Raw genomic sequence first — 27,332 nt, 5'->3', positions numbered from 1 at the left:
GAACGTATACAAATACCCTATCTAGAATTGAACTATTATCTTATATCTATAATCACCTAACACAATACTGTCATTGAACTTTTTAATGGAAATGAAATGTAAAATCTTGTTTAGTGAACGGCTCTGAAAGAGGCAATTGGTGGATTGGTTTGACGCGCAATGTAGTCAAGGGTGTGTGGATGTGGGACAATGGCTCGGAGGTCACTTTCACTAGTATGTGTTATATTAATTAAACAGTGATATGTATATATTGATTCAGTGTTATTAAATCGTTATACAATTTGGTTTAAACACTATTTAGTTCATAAGATACGTGTTTAGGAATACAAAAGGTTAGAGCATAATCAATAATAAAAGGTTTTCTAATATAGTAGTACAGGCAAAGTAAGCAAGTGATATATGCACATAACAAAATATTCACGACAGAATTGAGAAGGAAGCTTATAAGCTTATACTGTGCCTCGTTTCTGTCACACTTTAAAGCTGCTTGTTATGGTGTAAATGTTGTTATGATGTTGTTTATATTTTCGGTACCGTTATAATTTGTTACATAAGATGAAAGGTGAATGACAAATGAAGGAATTAGCAAAATGCGTTGGAAGTAGGATAGAAGCAAGAGAGAGAGAGAGAGAGAGAGAGAGAGAGAGAGAGAGAGAGAAAGAGAGAGAGAGAGAGAGAGAGAGAGAGAGAGAGAAACGTCAAGAAGCTGGAAGACGGGCAGGGCATAGCAATTTGAACAGTTAGGGTTTTCTTTGATGTTAGAATAAGTCTGCAGAACATTAATATAGCAATGATATTCAAAATAACGAAACTAAATTATAGGACACTGTATTGCAATTTAATTTAAGACGTGGGTATAACTGTTTTAAACAATAACAATAACAATAACTGTCACTGCACACATCCGTCCATTTACGGACACCAATTTTGATTGAGAACAGAACATTATTTTATTACACGTAAACTATACAGTTTTTTTGTGTTTCATATACATATTTGATAAATTACAATTACAATTATACAATGTAGTGTGAAATATTAAATCAATATCATAATTAATCTAGTTTAAAGGATGAACTGGAATAGAAAACACGAATCAATCAAACTATAATATAATACAATACAATAAACAATAGTTTGCTTTTTATATACTAGTACTTGTTGGAACAAATTATATCAATTGATCAATTTCTAACAATAAAACAGACTCACATAGTAGATATCAACATAAATAGTAACCAATGGTTACAAATGTTAACAAAGTTTACTACTGCTTGAGATAAAAATGTGTATCAGGGCTTATAATTATTGATTCATTAATAAAGTAGAGCGCACCTTAAATGCTCCCGATATATATTTGCTTAACATAAAAAATTTCCGATCTATTTTGTGTATTAAGAAGTTGCACAAGTTTAAACATACTAGGTCTTCTTCTATAATAACCTTTAATATAAGTTTGTCGTAATTGGACATCAGGTGTACACTTAAATATAAAATGAAATTCGTCTTCTACTTCGTTCGAGTCACATACTTGACAAAGACGTAAGTGGCGTTCTGATCTATCATATTTGCCAGAATGAACTCTTAAATTATGCGAACATATACGCATTTTTTGTGATAGCAATTCTAAGATTTCTTGACACAATATTGTCTAAATAGGATTCAAACTCGAATGCAGTTTAAGTACTCTATAAACAATTAACACACCATTTTCATGAACACTTCCATGCTATTGTTGTAAATATTCGTCTATCAGACGCTGTTTAAAAATACAAATGAACTGGTTTTCGTTTAGCTGTGTATCATTTCACCATACATAATAAAAGCCATATCTGGTGAGAAGGTTCTTAACCTTATTGAACCAATTATCCTGATGGTTATCAATATCTAACGTTGCGTCTTCTATGACAGATTGAGTAATTATATTGTCACTTTTCTTAAGTTTGAACCAGTATTTTACAATACGTACATATCTATTTATATACAATGGGTATCTACCCAATTCACCGTAAACAGCAACATTTGAAGACGATTGTCTGACGCCTAGTACGGCTTTGCAAAATTATAAATGTATCTTCTCTATCTGTGTAGACTTCGTAAATCCCCAAATTTCACACCCGTATGTAATTATGGATGAAACAAAGGCATCGGATAATTGCAACGCTATCCTAGGTTTACATTTATACTTTTTAAGATTTTACAGCAATGTGTTTATTGCTTTTAAATCTTTACCATATAATGTTTGGGAATTAAGGCTAAAATTGCCAGTATAATTTAATGTTACTCCTAGATAGTAAAAATCATTTACAATGTCAACATCTTCGTTTACATACAACCATTTTTCAATACGTTTTGTGCCACCTCTTTTGCGAAAAGTTACAATAAGGTATTACAATAACTGTATAAACGGTCTAACGACATTTGTAGGTCTTCCGGGGCTTCACCAAGAACAACCATGTCATCAGCAAATAACAATAACATCAAAGAAATATCACGTAAAGCTAAACCACAATTGTTTCTATTGTGTAAATACAATTCTAAGTCTTCCACAAATAATGAAAACATAATCGGGGAAAGTATCTCTCCTTGCATTAAGCCTACTGCAATATTAAAAAAGTCTGAATAGCTATTACAGTGTTTTACACAGGACTTTACTGACTGATACATATTGCGTATAATACGTAATATTTTACCATCTAAATTGGATTTATACAACTTTAACCATAGCGCACTGAGATATATGGAATCAAAACAACGTTTCATATCAATGAAACAGCAATACAACCGTTTATTTAAGTTAACGTATTTTTAGACAATTGACTGAAGAATAAACACTGCATCGACTGTGGACCTGCCTCTTCTTAAACCAAACTGTGCATCAGAAAGTGCATTATTTTCTTCACACCATTTAGTTATTCGTTGATTAAGTACATGTAAAAAGTTTTGCAATGTTATACCTCTATAAGTTTTAACATCCGATTTATCACCTTATGAAATGGTACGATTATACCCTTAGTCCAGGCGACAGGAAAATTCCCAGAGTTTAAAATAATATAAAAAAATTTCTGTAATATATCCTCCCAATATGTCACATGCTTCTATAAAATATTCATTTAGCAATTTATCTTCTCCAGGTGATTTATTCTTCTTACGCATTTTTATAGCTTTACAAACTTCATCGTATGTTATTTGGTGATCTAGGTCTCCGAAAACAGTACTTAAATCATTGAAATCATGGTTGGTATTAAAACTTTCAGCCTCCTCATTTATATCATGGGTTATATCCGAAAACATCTGCTCGAAATGACTTTTGATATCTTCCAAGGGTACATTTTCATTCGTATTACTTGACTTTTGTGAATGGAAATATTTCCAAAACTCTTTAGGTTTATTACGTTTCAAATTTCCAAACTCAGCGTTTAAATTTAAAAGCTCTGCGTTTCTTTGACACAGTAGTTTTATACACTCGTTTTAATCTACACAGTTCCAATCTGTCTATATCTCTATGTGAATTATTATAAATATGTAGAGCATTTTTGTACAATTTTTTAGTATTTCTACATATGGTCAACATTTTGTGCATCACTATTTTGGACTAAATTGTTAAAATCATTAACTCTAGTAATCCAGTTATTTCTAAAGGCATCCTTCTCTTCATCATTCCATTTAAAAAATTCACCCAAATATGGTTCTTCTTTCAATACATGTGTGTTACAAACAATATCAAAAGACAATGGGGCATGGTCACTGAAATCGATAATGATAGTGGTTGCTCGCTAAGCCAGATTTAGAGAGCGAACACTGTCAAGACAGTGTTTTCTTCCATTCCAACTGTCATAACGTAAGAGTAACAGAGTCGACATGGCTGGTTTTCGAACCTTACTTAGATATTCTGCCAATATACGTTCTGACTTAATTTGATGATGATTGGAAAAGATTTTAACAGTTATTGAATAGACCAATTTTGGGTAATTTTATATAAATAAATTGAGGATATTTGTTTATTTCAGTGTAAGATCGTATTTTATTTCACGAGTGTCATAGAAAAACATATTTTCACGAGCGGCGAAGCCACGAGTGAAAATGTAGTTTTTTTATGATCACGAGTGAAATTAAATACGATCTTACACTGAAATAAACAAATTTTCTGTTTCTTTTATGCTTATTTTCGGAGTTTTATTTGTTTTTTATTATTTCTGATTTACCCCCTTTTTGAAAAGGGTGCGTTTTACGCCGCTACCCGTGGGGCGCCCCTCATGCATAATTATAGCTGTCAACTTTTCTACTTTCGGTTTGCTGAGAAATAGTTCTCTGCTATTCATTCTTATAGCTTAATATTCGTTCGTTTTTTATTGCAAAGCTTTATGAACAGTAAACAATGAAGTATTATTAGTGCACATATATTCCAAAAATAATGTAAACACTTTTTATTTTAAGATGGGCATGAATACATAACCAAATTACTACGCCGCGATTTAAAGACTGAAAATTTGGAAGGTCAAATGTGTTAGCAAAACAAATGTGGATACTCATTTGATTTCAACCATTCTTAGTTTAAGACTGCATGTACGCGTGTTTTATAGTAAGTTAATATTCAGTCATCTTACTGTCAGAGACCAGTCTGTTTCGCTTTAAAATATTTGTTTTCCAGATAAAGAGTAATTGTCACGCTAGTTTGTTGACACATTTTGAGGTGTAGGTGGGGTAAAAAAATATCGGATCTATCTGTAAATTGTTGTGTGAATTCACCAGGAAGCTCATTTTACGTACTACAACGGTTAACAGTTCAAAATACATTTGAACGATGATATAAAATTTTATTTATGTTTGAACAGTTGTTTTTGTCTGTAATTTGTTAAGTATGAAAGCAAATGTTCGAACATTCAGCTTCAAAGATCAGTAAAATGTTTGTAAATGGGATAACCGGTAATAAACGGTAAGTTGGTAATTTCAAATTATATATTTATTTTCATTTATAAAATATTCCTTTATTTTTTCTAACATTTTTTGACATAATATACTGAAGTCCAGTGTTCTGTTTTGATCAAGGCAAGTACATGTAACAACCTGTAACAACAAAGGAATTTAAAAGTAGTTCTGAAAGTTGATATTTTCACTTCGTATTTTGCAGTGAAAATATCAAATTGATATTTTCACTGTTGTTATTTCACTGTTTAAACCCCATATTTCATCGTAAAGCATGAAAGAAAGAGCAATAACTGTTGAACAAAATGGCTGTTTGTCGAAATTGTCCAAACTATTATGCCAATATACATTCGGACTAAGTCTGGTGATGACTATACACATGCTTCTTAGGTTGTTGATAGGATAAGCCCGACTTGAAGAAAGTAAAATAATTAAGGGGCGATCACGCTCGAGCGACTTCACCGACGATTTGGCTGACAATTAAACAATTTTAAGATATAATGCCATTCCATATTCTGACCAAATTTAAAGATAGTGATTGGACAAAGGCTTTAATAGTTATGGAGTGAATTAGACCATTTTTAGATTATATCTAAAATTAAATAGCGATGACTCTTAGGTAAATGAAGTTGTTTAGCTGGTGAATAAGAAAGTATGTCAATACATATTTTGACTTAATTTAGTGATGATTGATCAAAAGCTTAATAGTTGCTGAACGGAAAATATACTGGACAACACAAGGCCATACGCCACAAGAAAATCTAGCATACGTCCCATTTCTGAAAAAAATATCCCATACAACGTTCTCCATATGAAATTTATCAAATAAAGAACAATTTGACTAATATATTTATTTCTTCTTTTTTTTCAGATTGGTATCCAAACGAGCCGCAAAACGAAAATTGTGCTCAATTATATGGAAGTTATAACTATATGTGGGATGACTGTTCATGTAATGCAAATTTTTACATATATCCCATTTGTGAAAAGTAGTTCCCAAAAATGATTTGTCAATGTATTACTGAGATCGGAATAGTGACTTAATGACAAGAAATACGTGTGCTTCATACTAAGTTTGCTTAAACATGTATTTCAAAAATTATTGAATTTTACTACAGTGAAATGTGTTATCAAAAACTAACAACACAAGCAGAATAGATAGTAGCAAGATTAAATAACACTAAAGCCAGCATTGTAAATAACTGTACTTTAGTCTAAGAGTGTACACAGATTAATTATAACTTTTGAAACATAAGATTAAGCCTAACAAACATTGAATTACATGAAATGAAACAAAAAATGTTCCATCCTGACGTGATAAAAACCAATTAGAAATATTCGTAACCTAAATCAGTTGAAAATATGCACTAACCCTAATCGAAAATATCGAAAATATTCCGAGTTTTGAAAACAAATGTTTACACAAAATAAAACCCCATAAAATATTACAAAAAAGGGAAAATGAAATGCGTTGATGTGCGAGTGTATAAAAAAACTCCTCAAATATTTCTTAATCTACTTTTTTATGTTTGCCTTTATATGTAGCACCGAAGCCTTCAAGGGTATGTTTTTGTTCGTGAAGTGAGATTCCGTAGATGAATATGTTAACAGTGAAGTGTCTGCCATCCATACATTTTCATTTTTCAGTTTTTTTATTTAAGGTACATGACCACGTTTCTCCGAATAATATGAATGTCGGCCGATTTTAATGAAACTTGGAACAAACAATCGTCAATGACTCTACTTTAACGAGGTGTATTTATTTATTTTTTAAATCCCGTTGTTTGTTAATTTACAGCGCCACCTAGCGGACACGTGCTATTTGGCGCAAACGTTGCTGAAACCGTAAAAAATATATAATTTTACGGCTTTTTTTATAAAAAAAAATCGGAATATAATTTATTGTATGCTGAATAAATAATCCTATAATTTTAGTACTAGTATTTAAGATGAACATTTTTATAAGGAAAGCCTTTTATAAGGAATCGCCAAAAAAAGATACCCATCGGTGCAGGTGACGTATTTATTTCGAAATGTAATAGAATAATGAATATAATCATGTAAAAACAAAATAAATTGACGGTGAGGTAAATTGCTGAAAGATATAAGTATTATAAGATAATCGGTAGAGTTGGCTTGTTTTCAACGCCACCGTATACGTCAATATAAAACACGTCAAGTAAGTGACGCCATGGGTTTCTTTGATGCATGAGAATAGTTGTGGAGTGAAACGTTATATTCGTCCGTAAATGATGGATTATGTATCTTTTTATTGTTTAATGTAATATTTGCCAGTATCAGAAATAAGTAGAATATCAGAAAATAGTAAGAAAGTCCAATTCTTGCTACCTGAAAAATATCTACAGAATTGAAACAATAATTTACAGCTTGTATGGAATGGTTCGTCAAAAGTAATGGAACCCTTTTTTAATCTACCTGTTTACAGGAAGTGAAACAAAAGGGGTTCGAACGCTTGACAATGGACGGTGATTCAACCACTTGTACTCGCGTCAAGCCGTCTTTATTTCCAGATCTTAAAAAATCAAATGAAAAAAATCATATTGTCAAAAATGTCGGAAATTGTATAAGCTGAAATCAAAACACAAATCATTATCAAACAATAACAGTGCCCATATTGAGAAATGCTTTTTTCTATGGAATAAGTCAAAATAAGTGCAACACACGTGGAATAAAGACCAGTTTAAACGCCCTATCCGCCCACATACTCAATGAACACGCCTCATGCAGCCCAACTTGGTGTAAGTCTCTAAGAACGAGAATTACCGGCAGGCGCACATACTGCAGGGTACCGAATTGAAAAAAGATTTCCAGAACGTGATGCACGGGTACGCACTACACATGTCTTACATATTTTACACGTACTGTTCATTTTTGTAGCAGGGGTCATAGTTATAATGATAATCAGTTTCGTAAAACGAAGTTTATTTAAACCTGAAATGTTTTATGTTAATTTTAGCCATCAAGACTCGTGAAAAAAGATTTATATTTTGAATCTTCAGTATCTAATAATTAAAGTGACTCGCTCAAATATCGTTTTTGAAGAATATTACTTTCTGCGTTTGAGTGAAACGAATAAGAAGAAAGTTATTTTCCCTTGTAATGGAATAACCGCCAGGTGGCGTTTTATATGCACTAGTGGTTCATAGGCACGAGTATTTCGTGCGTATATGAATGTAAAGGCATTCAGCGCTGGGAAGCCGATACGCTCACATCGATACAATTGATTGTAAAATTTTACAAGCAAATGTTTAAGGTGCAATTTCATCATATGAATTGACAATTGTATATTTTGATTTAGTACGTGACATGAATCATATAAATGATATGCATTTTATACTAAAATATTAAAGAGCTTATGGGTGATGAGGGCGACATCTAGTGGTACGAGACAAATCCTGTAAATCTGGATGACAAACGAGCAGAGGTTTCTGAGTTTTACCCAGAAGGAGGATTTTATCTCAGTTTTTCCACGGCCAGTCGACCACGTCTGTAAGCTCCATTTTTGTCAGGCATGTTGTTAATAGGACATACTTTGCTCATGTTGCAAGTTCATGCTTTATGTGTTAATCGGTTCCCAAATCGCTTCACTGAGACTTCCAAAATAATACCATTGAAAAGTATTGATTTAGTTGTTTTCTATAGGATAGGAGGTTATAGAAGATATTAAGGGAACCACAGTTTTCATCAGTGGGCAAAATACAAACACTTATAGTCAACTCGATTGCGAACACTCATAACTCTTGAAAACGCTTTTGAAAACTTGTTGTGTTATGTTACACCGCATATTTAGTGCATAGTAATCTTGCTAAATTATGTTAGGTTAGAAGGACTAGAAATGGCGATATTCTCTTCCTGTTTTAGGTATTCAATTGTATTATGATTGTTATCACTGCGGTTTGTCATGATTTAGTTTGTGCATCTTCATTTTGACTTATCACCCATTAATAACATTACATTTATAGCGAAGAAACATTGTACAAGAAAAAAAAATACATAACCCATTGAAGGATTAGTTTACATTTTTATTTAATTCATATATCGGTGCAAAAACTAATTTAAACTTGAAACGATGTAGAGTCTCAATATACATACGCATTGATGCTTTAACTGGAACATTGATAAGAGGGGACATTTGTAGGGTAAGAACAGTTCAATATAATCAACTAATTGCATAGATCTCACAAATGTTAACGTTATTCAAATTAATCAAACGCGCCCATTATCAATCAGTAGTGTTGGTAAAGAATCAATGTCTAGCATTAATCATAAATAAATCCGCTAGATGATTGGAAATCACAAGTCGTGGATAATGAGCTTTGTTAATCAAGAGATAGTTACCAGTAAATGAAATAAATTAACGAGATGAAATACATTGCGATCCTACACTGGAACAAACAGTGTGTGTTTTGTCCTTTGTATTATGTGACTTGAACAGATTTTATTTTTACATGGCAGATATATTTGAGTTTTATTTTCAGAATAACGCGCCAAATTGTATGCAAACGTTAAACAATTTCGGATATGAATCCGTTCTATTTGTGGCCCAGCCCTGTGCGTGCTGACGTGACCCATCTCGTTTTTTTCCAACATCTTCCTAGTCTAGAATCATAAATGTTAGGTACCTTTGGTTAGGCATGCTACTACGTAACAACCAATTGCTTTACACAACAATTCAATTGTAACACATTTAGTGGCCCAGTCCTATGCGTGCTGACGTTACACTTCTTGTTTTTCCAGAATCTTTTTAATCAAATAGCATTAATGTTAATATATCTTTGGTTAGGTATTCTACAACTTTACGTCAAATGCTTTACACAACAGTTCAATTTTGACACATTGAGTGGGTGACTTAAACACTCGTGTTATTAAACAAGTTCAAATATTACTATTCAAACATGCTATGTATTTACAAAAGCTTGAATATACACTCTCAACATTTCATTATGACAATAACCCCACATTTCTGTTGAATAAAACTGTATAATTGCCACAATGGAGCCAAACAATTTATCAGTGTCCTTTCGTTAAAAATGTTCTGAAATCTGATAAAAGACACTGTATGGATAGCATTGGTAAACACCATAACGACCCTTTATTATGATATGATATATTTCAAGAATGTATCAAAACAAGTGAAAAAAGATAACCATTTATGTTTATAAAGTCTTACTTATAGGAAAAATCATCCATTAACAACGATCGAAGGGGTGTATACGATCCCACGAACATTTCAGGGTCCTCAAAAAGCAACAAGTTCACTTCATTGTTTTAATAATACTAGTACATAATGACTTATCACGACAATCAGATTTACAACATATGTTATATTTCATAAGCAAACAAAAGTACAAACAAAGAACAAAGCAAGAATGTTATATATCTATACCTTAGACTATTCATAAGGCCTAAATAAAATATGTCTGCTTCGGGTAACCCGACCCTACCTATAAAAATGCGCCGACCCTAACTATTTTTTTCCGTTTCTGAGAAAAAAATATTCGTTAGCGAATAGAGAGTTACGAAGGGCGGATAAATGCGAACTGGACGATCAGAATTATTGTATATATTATAAAACAAAGTCAGGCAATGACAGTAATGTAGGAAAGACTGTCATGTGCAAGGAAACACTCTGAACTAACGACAGATTTTGAAAAAAAAAATCCCTACCTACCCTAACTAAAAATTTGGGAAGGTTACCTACACAAACAATTATTTTTTTTGGCCTAAGCAAACACAGTCACATTACCACATGTTATTTCATTCATACAAAAGCCCACCATTATCATGAATTGCCTTTACAATCTTGTTTGATTGTAGTATTAAATATATGGTACCTATGCTATAGCCTAATTTTAATAATTTTATTGTTGCTTTTGAGGCTTGCTGAGTGGAATAATGTTAAGGAAAATAATGATAAGAACGCCATGTTGTTGAACTGTTCAGCAAGTTTTCAATTAAAAAAACAGATGATGCGAAAGATTAAAAAACATGTGTATTTTATACTTTGTTTTTAGCCGTACAAGATATGATTTATTGAACACTGATTAAACTTGTATTATTTCCCGTGTATGCACAGCTTTTAACTTTTTGGCGTTTCGGGAATGTGTTATAAATGATGTAGCTAAGTTTTCCTTTAATTTAACAAAAACATTCCGTGATGGATATTCACAGATATAGTTGTATTCCAAATTCGATATCATTGCCGTGTGCACATAAAAGATTGCTTCGCTTCCCAGAACTTATTAGCTATAACAAATATCGTGGTCATTACGTCATTGGGGAATTTTTAATGTATGTCAGTACTGTCACAATTTAAGATTTAATTTTAATTCAAGAGCCATTCCCAATAATAATTCTTCGTAAACAATGTGGCAAAAGACAAGACGTGAGTTCCAAGAAGTCGTTTCTAAATTTTGTTCCGGCAAGTATGTAAATGTAGAAGTTAATGGCTGCGTTACAATTCTCAAAATATTCAAAAATCTTGAATATAATGTAATTATCAAGCACGTCTTCTCCCTTTTCTGCTATATTGAAAAGACGAATGCAATTGTAGATCTGACGGGGGGATAGAGCTACGATAAAAACAATACAAACAATTACGACGTTTTTAGTTATGACCCGCGTTCTTCGGCTTAATCTATTAGTCGAGACGGATTCACTGAGAATAACTTTATATATTATGAATACATTTGAAGGCAATATAACAGCGATAGGAATACAAAATTTGAAAAGAAACTCAAAGCATCTATATGCAAGAGGATAAACACGGTCCGGTAGGATTACATACTTCACTCCACGTCCATTACGACTTTTCTCTACAGATTGAGAGAATACGAAAAGACCGTTAATCAGAGGAAAGAACAAGTAGATTACCACAACAAAGGCAGTTACAACACGAACTGTTAGTATGTTATAGACTTTAAGTGGAACAGCAACGCATACCACTCGTTCAATCGTAATAAGAACCAATAACCAAGAGGATATTTGAACGGCAGATATTGTTACTACATTGGTAAGCTTTTGATCGACCATGGTCCAGGAGAAGTATACGGTTCCAAAACCGTCGTACAGCAAATACCGAAGTGGTCCGAAGACTGTCACCAACGTGTCTGAAATGGCCAGCGCTGTGAACATTATCGATGTTTGTTGTCCTCGGTTCTTTCTTATGGACATCATGACGATGATCATCGCGTTTCCCAGGAAGGAAGTGATACATAGCATTATCTGTAGCGCTCGGATGGTGTATTCGAATCCCATTAAATTTGGGTAGCCCAAAAATGGATCATATCTACGGTTGACATTATCACTTATGTTCGACATGGCTGGGATGAAACATAAGTGTGTCCAGGAAGTTTCGTCCGTGTGGCAGTTCACACTGAAATGAAGATGAAAACTTACTATTTATAAACGAGATGTCGTAAAATAATCAAAACAAATTGAGATATATGGTTGAATTCCACCAAATCATTATTATTGATAATTAATTACAAATATGCAGAATAATATGTGTTTTGAACTTTTAACCAATGCAGTTCTAGCGATGCTATTTTATGCTGAAGTTTATGGACTTCCCGAAACGGAAACAATGTTAAGTGTTTGCAAGATTTCAATAAAAGTTCCTCAATTAATAAAATAAGGGACAAAACAATGGCCAACATGTTAATTTAATGTTAAACCACACCAAACTGATTCTATGTTAAACGCCATATTTCAATTTTAAAAACGTATATTATAAACAGAGAACTAATTTTTATATATCGAAGAATAATCAACATAGTTAACTCTAAATTCGGCTGTACATTTGAAAGCTGTTATTGCCAATTTCAACCTTAAAGACATAGCGGCAGTTTTGAAGATTCTTAACCGCCAATATATTTGAATACTCCTAAATTAAATACTGAAATTAAAGGCTTACTAGGATTTGATGTGTTGTGATAAACTACTAAACTTTTATATTCATATCAAATTTATAAATGCAGTTTTCTATGCTATATTTTACGAAAAATGTATTTTGTTTAAAGGCTGAAATCAAGATAAATTCGGCTTAAATAACGAAAAAATGAATAAGTTTGACCTTATATTGACCAGAATATTTGCATATCATAATAACTACTATAAGAAAACTATGTTGTTTTGTCTATAAGGGCTTTGAAATGTGTCAGTTTAGACATTAGACACTTTTCTCCCCGAACTATTTTTCAGTATGTTAAGCAAATGTGATATAACTTTACTTTGTTTATACATTATGATTGATTTTGAAAGTTGTTCTATCGGAAATGTTTATATACTGTACATGTTTATATTATATGTAACTGATGGGCTGTAAGCTTATAGTTAATACAATCTTCTTCTTCTTCTTCTTATTCAGAGTCATTATAGCACACAACAACGCGTAGTGCAGGGTAAGTTTTTTCCATCGCTCAAGGTCCAGCTTCCATCTGTCCATCGTCCGTCCGTAGACAATTGCTTAAAACGCCATCTCCTCCTAACTCACTTGGCCAATTAAAATGAAACTTCCCTGAATTGGCATTTCAAAATTGCTTAAAGAAATAAATTCCATGCAGAACTCTGGTTGCCATGGAAAACAAAATATTTTTTTACAAAAACCATTAGGCAAAGAGCTTAAATATTTAATGAGGCTTAGATAATTGGTGTGCAACAATGTCTAAGTTTCCTTAACCAAGATTTCACCATGGGTCAAAATTAATTCCGCCCAAGGGCCATCTGATTGCCATTTTACCCAAAAGGTGAAACTTTGACTTTTTTAGCAAAATTAAACGGTAGGTATAAATCTTAGATATTTTGTGCAAAATATTGTATACTGGTCCTCTACCAAACTTGTTTAAATGATTTTTCATATTTTTAAGAGCAATTAAATAAGGACCATAAACTATTTATCAAGTGAGTGATAAAGGGCCATCATGGTACCCCTTTAATAGAGCTGTCAACTTCCAAGATGTTGTGGGTTTAATCCCCGCCAGAGGTACCTTATCATGGCGTCCATAATTTTCCTACGCAATAGTATAGCTTTGTTTCTAAAAGGAAGTAACCTATGCGTTGTATTTTATATTGGTTATGCATTTGTGTCAATCCTCTCAACGAAGTGATCCGCAAGAATGTATACGTAAGAATTGACAGCCGTGTTGCAATTCTGAATATATTTAAAGATCATGTATACCATAAAGTATGTAAACATGATGTTGTCTGTTTTTTCTTAAGATTTTGTCGTTTCTAACATACTATTATTTCTGCGGAGGCGATAGGGTTACAATAAAAGCGAGATATACAATTATTTTTTTTGTCATGGACCTCTGTCTATCCGCTGTTTGAGATATTTTTGCTGAGAACAAGTTTGTATATTTATGGATTTGAAGGCAATCCAATCGCGATTGCATTCAATTATTTGAAAAACCTCTCAGTCGATGGAAGTATGTCGGAAAAAAATGAAAACGCCTTCAAAAAAACGAAAACAGTGACAACATGAACAACTGATATTTCATAGACTTTTTGTGGTAAAGCAAAACTTACCACTCGTTTAATTGTTATTACAACCAATAATTCCTGAGTCATAGTGTCACGTTTTGGCCGCCACGTTAAGCTAAGTGGGCAAATGTGGCAACATTGCGAGCAAACGACGTCGCTAAAACGAGATCAAATGTGTTAAAACGTGAGGAATGATTTTTGGACATGTTCATGTTGTTGTTGGTCTCCACAACGTACTGCAAAGTGCTACAATGTAGTATAATGTAGCCGGTCGATACGTTTGCTACGTTTGTTGACACGTTTTCTTTCGCTGTGCCACGTGTTGCCTTGTTCGTTTTGCCGCGTTATGACAAGATGTGTCAGGATTCGTTATATTACGTTGTATTACGTAAAGAGCTGCGTTATACTACGGGTTTCTAAGTGGTTCGACGTTGTGTTACGTTCTTTTTCGTTATATATGATACGCTCTGATACGCTCTGTCGCGTCAAGGGAATTAGATGCCATCTGCTAGGTATCCTATATACATCGTCATTTATGACATCGAACTAATTGTGTTCTTGCTGATCTATTGCTGAGCCTCTGCCATGAATCTCCAACTGGAAAATGCTGACCTAGCCCTGAACAAGGACGTGCTAATCATGAGGAATCAAAATTGAAAGATGAAGGGGGAGAGGGCCCCGCGAATTATGTTCTGCAGGGACTAGCTCCTGCGACGAGAGGGTATCTCCATATACCACGAACTCATGAAAAAGCTGTGAAGGGATAATGTGGCCGCCTTTATTAACTTCCTCTGGGTGGACCCCTCCTGTTTCAGGAGCTGTTGGACAAGCTGACCCGAAGCATACAGAAGATCAGGGAGGGGTTAACTTGCACATGCTACAATTGATGGGAGGCAATGTCAGCAAAGGGGGTGGCCGAGGTGCAACGCTTCTACCTGAATCACCACTTCTCAATACATGCAGACAATGTGGCAGCAGGACCGCGGGGTCCGACTCTGTGCTCTGCTTCGAACTTAGTAAAACCTTTGTGATTCATAACCCATTGCAAATTACGCATCAATTAAAAGCAAAATATACCATATATTGCTAACAATTTACCATTAAACGTGTTAGCAAAACAATTGAGAATACTAAAGGGATAAAAGCATTCTTAGATTTAGAGTCTGTTTTATGATACTGGGGTATTCAGTCATCATTCACCGTCAAACAGAAACTGATTCGCTTCAAGACGTTTTTCCAGGTAAAGAAGGAAGTTACGCTAGGTTGTAGACAAAGTTCGAGGTGTGGGTGGGGTACAAATTTATTGTTATTGTTATTGTTACAGTTAATATGTTCACTGTTGTGTTAATTTTCCGGGAAGTTCGTATTTCGTATTACAACGACACATAGTTCATAAAGATATTGAACGACAACATAACGTATTTATGTTCGAGCAGTTGTTTTTGTTTGTAACTTGTTTTGTATAAAGCAAATGTTCGATCATTCAGCTTCAAAGTTCAAGAAAACGTTTGAAATTAGAATAACCATTTTTCTAATGAACGGTTAGTTGTTTATTTTCAAAGAAATATATAAAAAAAAATTGAAGGCAACATTTTTTTCGGGTTCAAAAATGACCTGTTTACTTTTGATCACGTCGAATAAACTACAATGGTTTCTAAAAGTAGTTCTTAAAGTTGATATTTTCTCTCCTTAGTTTGCAGTGAACTTATAAAAATGATATTTTCACTGATGGTATTTCACAGATAAACCTCTATATTTCATCGAAAGGCATAAAAGAAAAATATTCAATAATTTTTATTTGTATGCAAACATTCCCCAAAGTTCTGGATTAGCCCTCGCAAATAAAGATTAGGCACAAATATCAGAGATTTAGATCCGTGATTTGACATGCATACTTGGACTAAGTTATTCTAAATCTTACCGTTTGCCATTCTTTTTACGCCGATGTAATGTGTTGCTACCAAATAGGACAGGGTGCAGTAATAACTCGTATAAGCGTAATTCCTGTATACCAGTGTATCACATTAATTTTTACACCGGACTATGCAAAGCTATTATACCTAAATACAAGGTACGAAATATTTTGAAAATGAAGAAAATATAATTATACGGTAATTCATTATAAATAATAATATTATTTTTTCGGAATAACAATTAAATAAAATTAGTTTTGTTGTATTTAGGATAACAGCTGTACAGTGATTATAAACTTAAATCTTATAACATTTGTCTAAGATATATATACCTCAATATTTTCCTGCCTTTCCTCGAATAAACAGTATCTAACTGCCAGCTACTTCATGGCAACAACATTGTAAATGAAGTATTTATATCGAATCGTGAATCCTAACGTTCACGACCAAACCTTTTTTGCGTTAAATACAACAGGTACTTCAATGGATATTCGATATACTACTGATAAACGGTGTCAATTTGTTATGGATCAAGTGTTATAAGCGATGTTTCGTATCTCGCAGAGTCTCATGTAAACTTGGAAATGTCATTCAAAGTTAATTTTAAAGATGTCCTTTTAATGATAATTTTTGTTTATTGATAATCAAGAACGATAAAATAAATATTTACATGATTTTGCCCATATTTATAAAAAAACTTCTGAAGTCATTTTCTAATTTCTTAAATTTTTTATAGTCATTTTAAAATAAATGTATAAATGTTTTTTTCAAGTATATTTTTCCACAAAGGATAACGCAAAGGTACGACAATGAAACCGCGACAGAACGATGGTGACAACGCGACAGTACGATGGTGAAAACGCGACAGTACGATGGTGACAACACGACAGTACGATGGTGACAACGCGACAGTACGATGGTGACAACGCGACAGTACGATAATGAAAAACACGATATTGCCATGGTGAAAACTCGACAGTACGATGTTGAAAACACGATAATTAATCGTATTAGCATCATCGCACCGTTGTAACAGGGTGGTAATACCTTGTTGCACCATAGTTTTGTTCATTTTAAATACTTAACAGTAGGAAGAGAAAAGCGTCTCGATTCTTAACCTTGTTGCGCTTTTTACGCGTAAAAACACTAATCAGAATACCACGCATGCGCCAGGGTGTAACAGGCTTGTTACGTGTAATTACTGCGAAAAACACGAATAAGAATTCCACGCATGCGCCAGGGTGTAATAGGCTTGTTACGTGTAATAACTGTGATAAACACGAATAAGAATTCCACGCATGCGACAGGGTGTAACAGGCTTGTTACGTGTAATAACTGCGAAAAACACGAATAAGAATTCCACGCATGCGCCAGGGTGTAACAGTCTTGTTACGTGTAATAACTGCGAAAAACACGAATAAGAATTCCACGCATGCGACAGGGTGTAACAGGCTTGTTACGTGTAACAACTGCGAAAAACACGAATAAGAATTCCACGCATGCTACAGGGTGCAACACGCTAGGTACGTGTTACAACTGCGAAAAACACGAATAAGAATTCCACGTATGCTACAGGGTGCAACACGCTAGGTACGTGTAACAACTGCGAAAAACACGAATACGAATTCCACGCATGCTACAAGGTGTAACAGGCTAGTAACGTGCAACAACTGCGAAAAACACAATTGAGAATTCCACGCATGGTACAGGGTGTAACAGGCGTGTTACGTGTAACAACTGCGAAAAACACGAATAAGAATTCAACGCATGCGACAGGGTGTAACAGGCTCGTTACGTGTAACAACTGCCGAAAACACGAAAAAGAATTCCACGCATGCGACAGGGGGTATTAGGCTTATTACGTGTAACAACTGCGAAAAACAAGAATAAGAATTCCACGCATGCGAGTGGGTGTAATAGGCTAGTTACGTGTAACAACTGCGAAAAAACACAAATCAGAATTCCACCCATGCTTCAGGGTGTAACACGGTTGTTATGTGTAACAACTGCGGAAAAAACACGATTCAGAAATAAACGCATGCTACAGGGTGTAACAGGCGTGTTACGAGTAACAACTGCGAAAAACGCGAATAAGAATTCCACGCATGCTACAGGGTGTAACAGGCTTGTAACGTGCAACAACTGCGAAAAACACGAATAAGAATTCAACGCATGCGACAGGGTGTAACAGGCTCGTTACGTGTAACAACTGCCAAAAACACGAATAAGAATTCCACGCATGCGACAGGGTGTAATAGGCTAATTACGTGTAACAACTGCGAAAAACAAGAATAAGAATTCCACGAATGCGAGTGGGTGTAATAGGCTAGTTACGTGTAACAACTGCGAAAAACACGAATAAGAATTCCACGCATGCGACAGGGTGTAACACGGTTGTTATGTGTAACAACTGCGGAAAAAAACACGATTCAGAATTCCACGCATGCTACAGGGTGTAACACGGTTGTTATGTGTAACAACTGCGGAAAAAAAACACGATTCAGAATTCCACGCATGCTACAGGGTGTAACAAGCTAGTTACGTGTAACAACTGCGAAAAACACGAATAAGAATTCCACGCATGCGACAGGGTGTAACAGGCTAGTTAGGTGTAACAACTGCGAAAAGCGCGAATAAGAATTCCACGCATGCGACAGGGTGTAACAGGCTCGTTACGTGTAACAACTGCGATAAACACGAATAAGAATTCCACGCATGCTACAGGGTGTAACAAGCTAGTTACGTGTAACAACTGCGAAAAACACGAATAAGAATTCCACGCATGCGACAGGGTGTAACAGGCTAGTAACGTGAAACAACTGAGAAAAATACGAATAAGAATTCCACGCATGCGACAGGGTGTAACACGGTTGTTATGTGTAACAACTGCGGAAAAAAACACGATTCAGAATTCCACGCATGCTACAGGGTGTAACACGGTTGTTATGTGTAACAACTGCGGAAAAAAACACGATTCAGAATTCCACGCATGCTACAGGGTGTAACAAGCTAGTTACGTGTAACAACTGCGAAAAACACGAATAAGAATTCCACGCATGCGACAGTGTGTAACAGGTTAGTAACGTGTAACAACTGCGAAAAACGCGAATAAGAATTCCACGCATGCGACATGGTGTAACAGGCTCGTTACGTGTAACAACTGCGATAAACGCGAATAAAAATCCGACGCATGCGACAGGGTGCAACAGGCTAGTAACGTGAAACAACTGCGAAAAATACGAATAAGAATTCCACGCATGCGACAGGGTGTAACAGGCTAGTTACGTGTAACAACTGCGAAAAACACGAATAAGAATTCCCCGCATGCGACAGGGTGTAACAGGCTAGTTACGTGTAACAACTGCGAAAAACACGAATAAGAATTCCACGCATGCGACAGGGTGTAATAGGCTAATTACGTGTAACAACTGCGAAAAACAAGAATAAAAATTCCACGCATGCAAGTGGGTGTAATAGGCTAATTACGTGTAACAACTGCGAAAAACACGAATAAGAATTCCACGCATGCGACAGGGTGTAACAGGCTAGTTACGTGTAACAACTGCGAAAAACACGAATAAGAATTCCACGCATGCGACAGGGTGTTACAGGCTAGTTACGTGTAACAACTGCGAAAAACACGAATAAGAATTCCACGCATGCGACAGGGTGTAACAGGCTAGTTACGTGTAACAACTGCGAAAAACACGAATAAGAATTCCCCGCATGCGACAGGGTGTAACAGGCTAGTTACGTGAAACAACTGCGAAAAAACACAAATCTGAATTCCACCCATGCTTCAAGGTGTAACACGGTTGTTATGTGTAACAACTGCCAGAAAAACACGAAAAAGAATTCCACGCATGGTACGGCAGGAGTTTTACATGTCAAAAATGTCTGCGTTCTGTGACAGGACCCTAGTTCTGTGAGTTTTATATGTGCATAACTGTTGTACGTAACCGTAATATTTAAACACTTGAGAGATCATGACTTTCAGCTTAATTGGTATTGTTAAACATTTCAACGCCAAAATGAGTCTCGCCACAGTTGCAAAACGAATGCGAGAGGTACACAGGAGGTTCATGTTTGTTGCTAAATGTTCAGGCTATGAATAACTGCTTCTATGAAATTGTTCATGTACATCGTATGTTTATTTTTCAATATTAATGCTTTAGGAAGGCATTGCAGCTATTTATGACAAAGCATGGCTATTTGAACCTATCTGGTATCAATTATAAATGCTAAGACGTATGAAAACGGTATGTGATTTATTAGACTTTAGTGTGAGTTTTGTAAATCATTAAGTTGATGTCGGCCTACAACGAAATGCTGCCATGGTGTTTTCAAGTTTACAAATGATTTCTGTTATATTGAAGACATTAAATAAATGCGGATTTGTTAAATATGTTCAAAGTCTTTCATTAGGCGATGCATTCAGAATAGTCTTTAGGGATACAGCCATAATGGTGTCACAAGGATGTTTTATAAAGTTCCTTTGAACAAATCATGAGTGCAAAACGAAAAACAATCTTGATAGGGTTTTCTGGTGTGAAATCGACACACAAAGTGTATATAATTTATAAAAAAAACGGTGTTAAAGCTGAAATATCTTTCTGCACATTGATATTAAAGTGGTAAACAGGAGTAATATAACATATATGAAAAAAGGGAATTTCGTTGTGATCCGACACCTGTTCTCACACAACGGTCATGAAACGAGAACAGTTAGACTGGATAATGCAATTTAGAACATTAGACATCTGACAGGTATCGTTCTCTGACTTTTCCCGATGCGTCCTTTTAAATATCCAATAAAAAAGGAAATAATGTCTGGCAAACAAAACTTAAATAAAAGTTGAATTAAAGTTGAGTTTCTTTTATGAAATGTACTTTGCAGTCATTTTCGCGCACTACACTAAACCCGTTATTTCGTACGAAAGTGATATGTTATTTTGTAAACAGAGATAAACGTTTAAAAATATTAAAAATATCAAACAAATCGTTGTTCGTTTTTCCCAACCATCTTTAAGGCTTATCAGTCTATGCTTTGTCGTTTCCGTGCAATTCTGGCGTTAATATAACATAGTTAAGCAGTTACCTTTTTATTGCCTGCTAAGAATGAACGTTTTTATCAGGTCCATAAAGCGCACCATAACTGATATAATTTTAGATTGATACTTTTTTATACTGTACGTGCTTATTAAATGCATTGTTATGTTTTTCTCATTTGACTTCAATGATTAAATCAAATTAGTATATGATTTATGTACAGATTCAAAACTATTAGCACTACTTTGGCGTTTTATTCACAGGAGAATGTGAGGCCAAGTATTTATTTATTTTTCTAAAAAGTATAATAGGTTTTTATATGTGCCCCTTTAATAAAGGCTGATTTCAGCCACCGTACACATTAAATAAAAAGCAAGGTGTATCAGTTAAATACAAACTTTGCATATATATATTATCAATAATGATGAACTAACTTACTTACATCAACATAATTATTTCAATTGCTTGCATCTTTGATTTCTATATTTCAACATTTATAAAAAAATGATACTAAAATCACGACTTCAAATAACTTGGATACAAAAATTCCTAACAGCCAAATTGAATTTCCTGAATATTTTTACATTATAAAGATCCAATATCACGTACCATTTATTCGACAGTACAGTGAAACACAAATAACTCTATTATATGACCTATAAATAGATAGTCTCTCACTGGGCCAGACAGCCATCAACATATGCAATGGTGTTTTCTAATTATCATGATCTAAATATTGTACGTCATTCTAAAAATAAATTCAATGTTTTTTTCCGATTTGGAGATAGAGTTAGGATCTCGAATCACAGATATACGTGGGGTTTACCTATAGGTTTATTATAATTTGTTTCATTGTTATGTTTCCTCAAGTTAATGCATAATTTGATAAGATTTACCTTTTGAGTTTTATCTTTATTTAGGATTGTTGGGATAAGAGTGATGTTTGTGCACTTAAACTGGTTTAAACCCCCAGTAAATTTACATTTTACTGACCGTTCCAAGGCGGTACCTAACAAACCTTGATAAACATAGTTACTTAGTTTTTTTATATATAGTATGTATGCACTGTGCTGCTTGTGGAGTTTTGTGCTGTTCTTATATGTTTCTTGTTTGTGATTTTATGCTCTATGTCTTTGGCGTTTACCCAGTGCCATTAAACCGGGTTAATGTTTAAACGTTTTGCTACTGAGCTTGTTTCTGTAGCTTTTCGCATAAATATTGGTTCTTGGGTTTCTCATCATATTCGTATTGGTTTGCGAATAAAACGGGATCCAATCAATTTAAAGCGTTTCCTGTTTAGTCCGTAGTGTTATTATCATCACCTTGTGTTCGGAATCAGTCTATTGCTATTTCCGAAATTACAATGTCCGCTGGCTGTCAAAGGGGCTGAAGCAGTTGGCATCTTAAAAATAAGATAATAAAACACTAACACTGTTGACTAAAGCGCAATTGCATGTGTTCTGATTTTCACTGGCAAAAAAAATAATATTGACCTCGGTTGCGCGTGAATATAAAGTCATATTCAATAGCTCACTAGTCAATAGTTGTATAACATCTCTAAGATCGATGTCAGGGGCAAAACGGGTTTCATATTAATCTATCATCATATGTTGACCAAATTTCTTAGAATACCATGACAACAGGACATAATTTAACTTGAAGATTGGGGTATCCTACCCATGATTTCCATATGCCATAGTTCCGCGTCTTAAAGGAGGACCACCCACATTATTAATTGTAAGTAATACAAACATGGGGTTGACTATGTTTGGGTTGACAATTTTATGAAGGTATTCTTTTACATGAATAAAAGTGTAGTTTGCTGATTTTCGGTTGACAGTTTGGTAGAGACATTCCTTCCTATCTAATTGGGCTGAGTGGTTTGGGGGTGGACAATTTGTAAGAGTTATCCTTTGCCAAAGATAATATGGAGTTGATTAAATTTGGGTTGACAATTTGCAAGGGGCATTCTTTCGTTATGTACCACCTTGTCTATTGTTCTTGTTATACGCGCAGGAAGTTAAAACCACGCTGTAACATTTTCACATATACATCTTTCATTTGAATGTTTCTCTCTCAATGATCCAAGTCCGATTTGATCTACTTTTAACAAAAAAAAAAATGAAATTATTCGATATTTAAAATCCAGCAATATTATTTAAAGTCAAAATCTCAAGCCCGCAAAGTCATGGAGAATTTAGAGTTTGCTAGTTAGAGCGTGCAGGGACCTAGTGTGGGCGCTCCTTAAATACTCGGGGTTTTGGGTGTTGAGATTGCTGATCCGCGAGCCAGACAGTCTGTCGCGGCCAAATGCAATCTTTCTATCAGTTCGTTATGTAAAGGTACTTATACTTATATAAATTTTATATAAGTGTAAATAGCATCGCTTGGCCACGTTTTGAAAAATGCTGATCTAAAAATTGTACTAGTTTTATAACTTCTCTTATGGCCAGGTTATATTTCATCATCAATGACAAGATAATGTCACAGTTAAAAAGATATTGTGACAGACTGGTGTTGGGTTGAACAATTGTAAGACTTTATTTCGTAATATATCAATGGACCTGAAAAGGGCTGTTTAATTTTATTTAGAGATCAAACCTCGGGTACTGCCTGGCGCAGGCACCGGATCAAAACTCGGTAGCAATTATCCTACAGTTGCACGCAATCGCTGAGACGGTTGATCTGCAAACATTTCAAATAAATCTTCGATCATCGTGTCTGGGTTTGGCTTTGTGTGGCTGTCGTGTCGCCACAGGTCGATGCCGTCTAGCTGGGCCTCGGCCACTCCGTGGCGTCCAAGATCATCGTGTCTGGGTTTGGTTTCGTGTGGCAGTGGCGTCGTCACAGGTCGATGCCGTCTTGCTGGGCATCGGCCACTCTATGGCGTTTAGTTTAAAAGTGGCAAAAACATCGTTGCCCCAAAGGTGAACAACAACGACATGCCGCACCGGCCCGGCTCAGCAGACCCGCCGCATTACTCGGACTGATCGCACTGCATGAAACCCTTGGCAGTCTCGCAACCTGTCGCCAGCAACACGGGCAGCACTTTCACCTTCTCAATTGCCAGTTTTCGCATCTTTCTTGATCCTACGACTTAAGACGTCATCGTTATGTAAAAGTAGAGTGAGGATTGTTAAAACTTAACTTACGTTGTCTTTTTTAACATTCTTCTCAGGCTACTCAAAATTCTTAGCATGTCATAATTATATTCAGTTTAAAAAGCATTGTACTAATACATACCGATATACTGATGAATTAATCGCCATTATCCAATGATAACAATAACGTTCTTACATACAGCCAAATAAAGAAGGCCTATCTACTCTACCTGTTTTTGGACAAGATGTAGCCCTAACCACACACACATATGTTAGGCCTTGTGGTGCTGTACAAAGTGGCTTGTCTAATGAAATGTCCAAAAAATGTCCAATATTTAAAACAAAAGCAGTGTTCCAAATCAGGATCTACATGAATTGTAAGAACTACTGGTACTCATTAAATACTACATAGGTTTGTACAATAGGATCGCATTATTGTTACAAAACAGAAGCCGTGGCAATTGTGAAACTAGATGAAACTGGCACAGAGAGTAACTTACAATGTCTCTATAAGGTAAACAATACTTAAGGACAGTATTTAAAGTACATCCTTAATGATTAATGACATGGAATAATACCTGGAAAAACACTGCATATTGGTTAACTATTTACACTGCGAACGCATGAATCAAAATACAGCAGCAGTGTGAATAATGAGGACTGTATTAAGCAGGCATTAAGAGCTAATGCGAATTTGCTGGTTATATGGAAACTAGTTATGGTTAAAAATCGGTTTCAAGAACCGGATTAGGTTTTATCGTTTCGTTCCGTTCGAAAACTAGTTCTGTAAAACAGCATGACGGACAGTGATCCAACACGTGTGTTGAAACACCCTTTAGTTAAAACAGGCAATCGACCATCTGCTGTATCATTGTTTTAAAGAAATTCAGCAGTGGCTAAATGCAGAAGCTCCACCATATTTTAAATTATACACAAAACCATGCATTTAGTTACTTCAAGCAAAATGGTCTTAACAGGTTTGCAAACCGCCGAAAGCCATGAAACAATAACTTAAACAAGTTTGTTATCAACAAAAAACGCCCATAGTAATATTTATTCTTTCAAAAATTCAACACATACAATATAAGACTGTACAAAGTGACATATTATTCTCAAATTAAATACCAGCAAGATCTTCAATATATCATTTTCAATGTTTTGTTATTCTATGTATGGATTGATGTCTTAATTTGAAGCAAGTGATGACATCTCTTCTTGGGAAATCACAGTCAATTTAAGAAGTAAATGCTCCAAAGGTGATTGGAAAAAGATCTAAAATGTGGGGAAATGTATGAGGTATTGAAGAAATTGAAGGGGAGGTTTCAACTTAGCTCACTGAAGAGTAATGCTCTGAAATCACGTTTTATATAACAAAAACATGGATTATTTGGACAACGAACAAAGTATATAAATTACTTTGCAAATCTGGAGGTAAAGTATTTCCGATCCAGTAGCTTATGATAGGATTGAAATATAGAATTTTATTTCGGATTGTTAAGGAAATTGAAGACAGCCTGCATAACACAAAAAATATCTTGGCTAAATGACCTCAGACAACTATGTATTTAAATGTAAAAGTGGAATTTATATATTAGTCACATAACATTTAAAAAACTTTTGAACTTATGTTTGTGTTATCAGGAAACATACTTTTTGTGAGCTAATTTCAGTTCGATGCTTGCTCTCAAGATTAGTAAATATACTATTCTTGAGAGCAAAAATATGTCCTACCGGCCCGGTCTGTGATAAAGCTGATTTGATGAATTGGTGCTATTTAGGGCAGCCCACATTTTCGATAATTCCAACCACTCTTTTTACTTCGTCCGTAAAGGGATTATACATTAAATCCAAACAGTTTTTCGGCAATGATGTTTTTTTTTATAATTCTATAAAACAATAAATCATATATCATACAAGAAACATTGGCTCGTGTAAATGCACGAGTCCTTTTCAATCCAATAGTTGTACGCCTATCTTATCCAGTAAATAAACTACGGACTTGTGAGAGCGCAAAAATAAAGTGCTTACTCGTTCTTATACAGTTTATTGAATGTCTGGTACCACAGTGCCCAGCCATGCATCCTCATGTATTACCCTGGTGTTACAATTGCCAATCAGGACGTTGTCTGCACTGGGATGTTGATATCTGCACTGGGATGTTAATATCTGCACTGGGATGTTGATATCTGCACTGGGATGTTGATATCTGCACTCGGATGTTGATATATGCACTGGGATGTTGATATCTGCACTCGGATGTTGATATCTGCACTCGGATGTTGATATCTGCACTGGGATGTTGATATCATCTTGTAAGTGCCATCACAGCAGGATCCAATAAACAAGCAGATCAAAATCACGTGATGGTGGGGCGGGGTTCCCTTAAAGAAAGCCTAATGTCAGGCCTTTAATTAAACTGGGAGGCTTTGGAAGAAGATTCTAAAATACAAATTTATTTCATTCCAGTCCGACACAAAAGCAATTATATGTAACAAATCATTCAAGATAAGTGGATGCATTTAATCACAAGAAAACTTGAATCGTAGAATCTTTCTTGAAATAGTTGCAATGAAATCCGTTTTAAAAGCAGATATTCATTTTTTTTTAAATTTGAGTAATACAATGCAGTGTTCCTTTTGTAAGTATCTGCAACAAACATCATTAGTTTATGTTTATGTTTCATGTGAAATGAAAGTTCAATGTTTATTGTAATGATGAAACATATGACGTTGAAATAAGAGCTATATGTGAACAGTTTTTAAAGATAAGACAGAAAAAGATAGATTTTACTTTACTTAAAAACGTCAATAAAACTATTCAAAACGGAATGACTTCAGGC

This window comes from Mya arenaria, chromosome 10 (assembly GCF_026914265.1).
Source record: "Mya arenaria isolate MELC-2E11 chromosome 10, ASM2691426v1".
Taxonomy (NCBI): Eukaryota; Metazoa; Mollusca; class Bivalvia; order Myida; family Myidae; genus Mya; species Mya arenaria.
The sequence above is the reverse complement of the archived record's forward strand: the minus strand, read 5'-3'. Positions refer to the sequence as shown.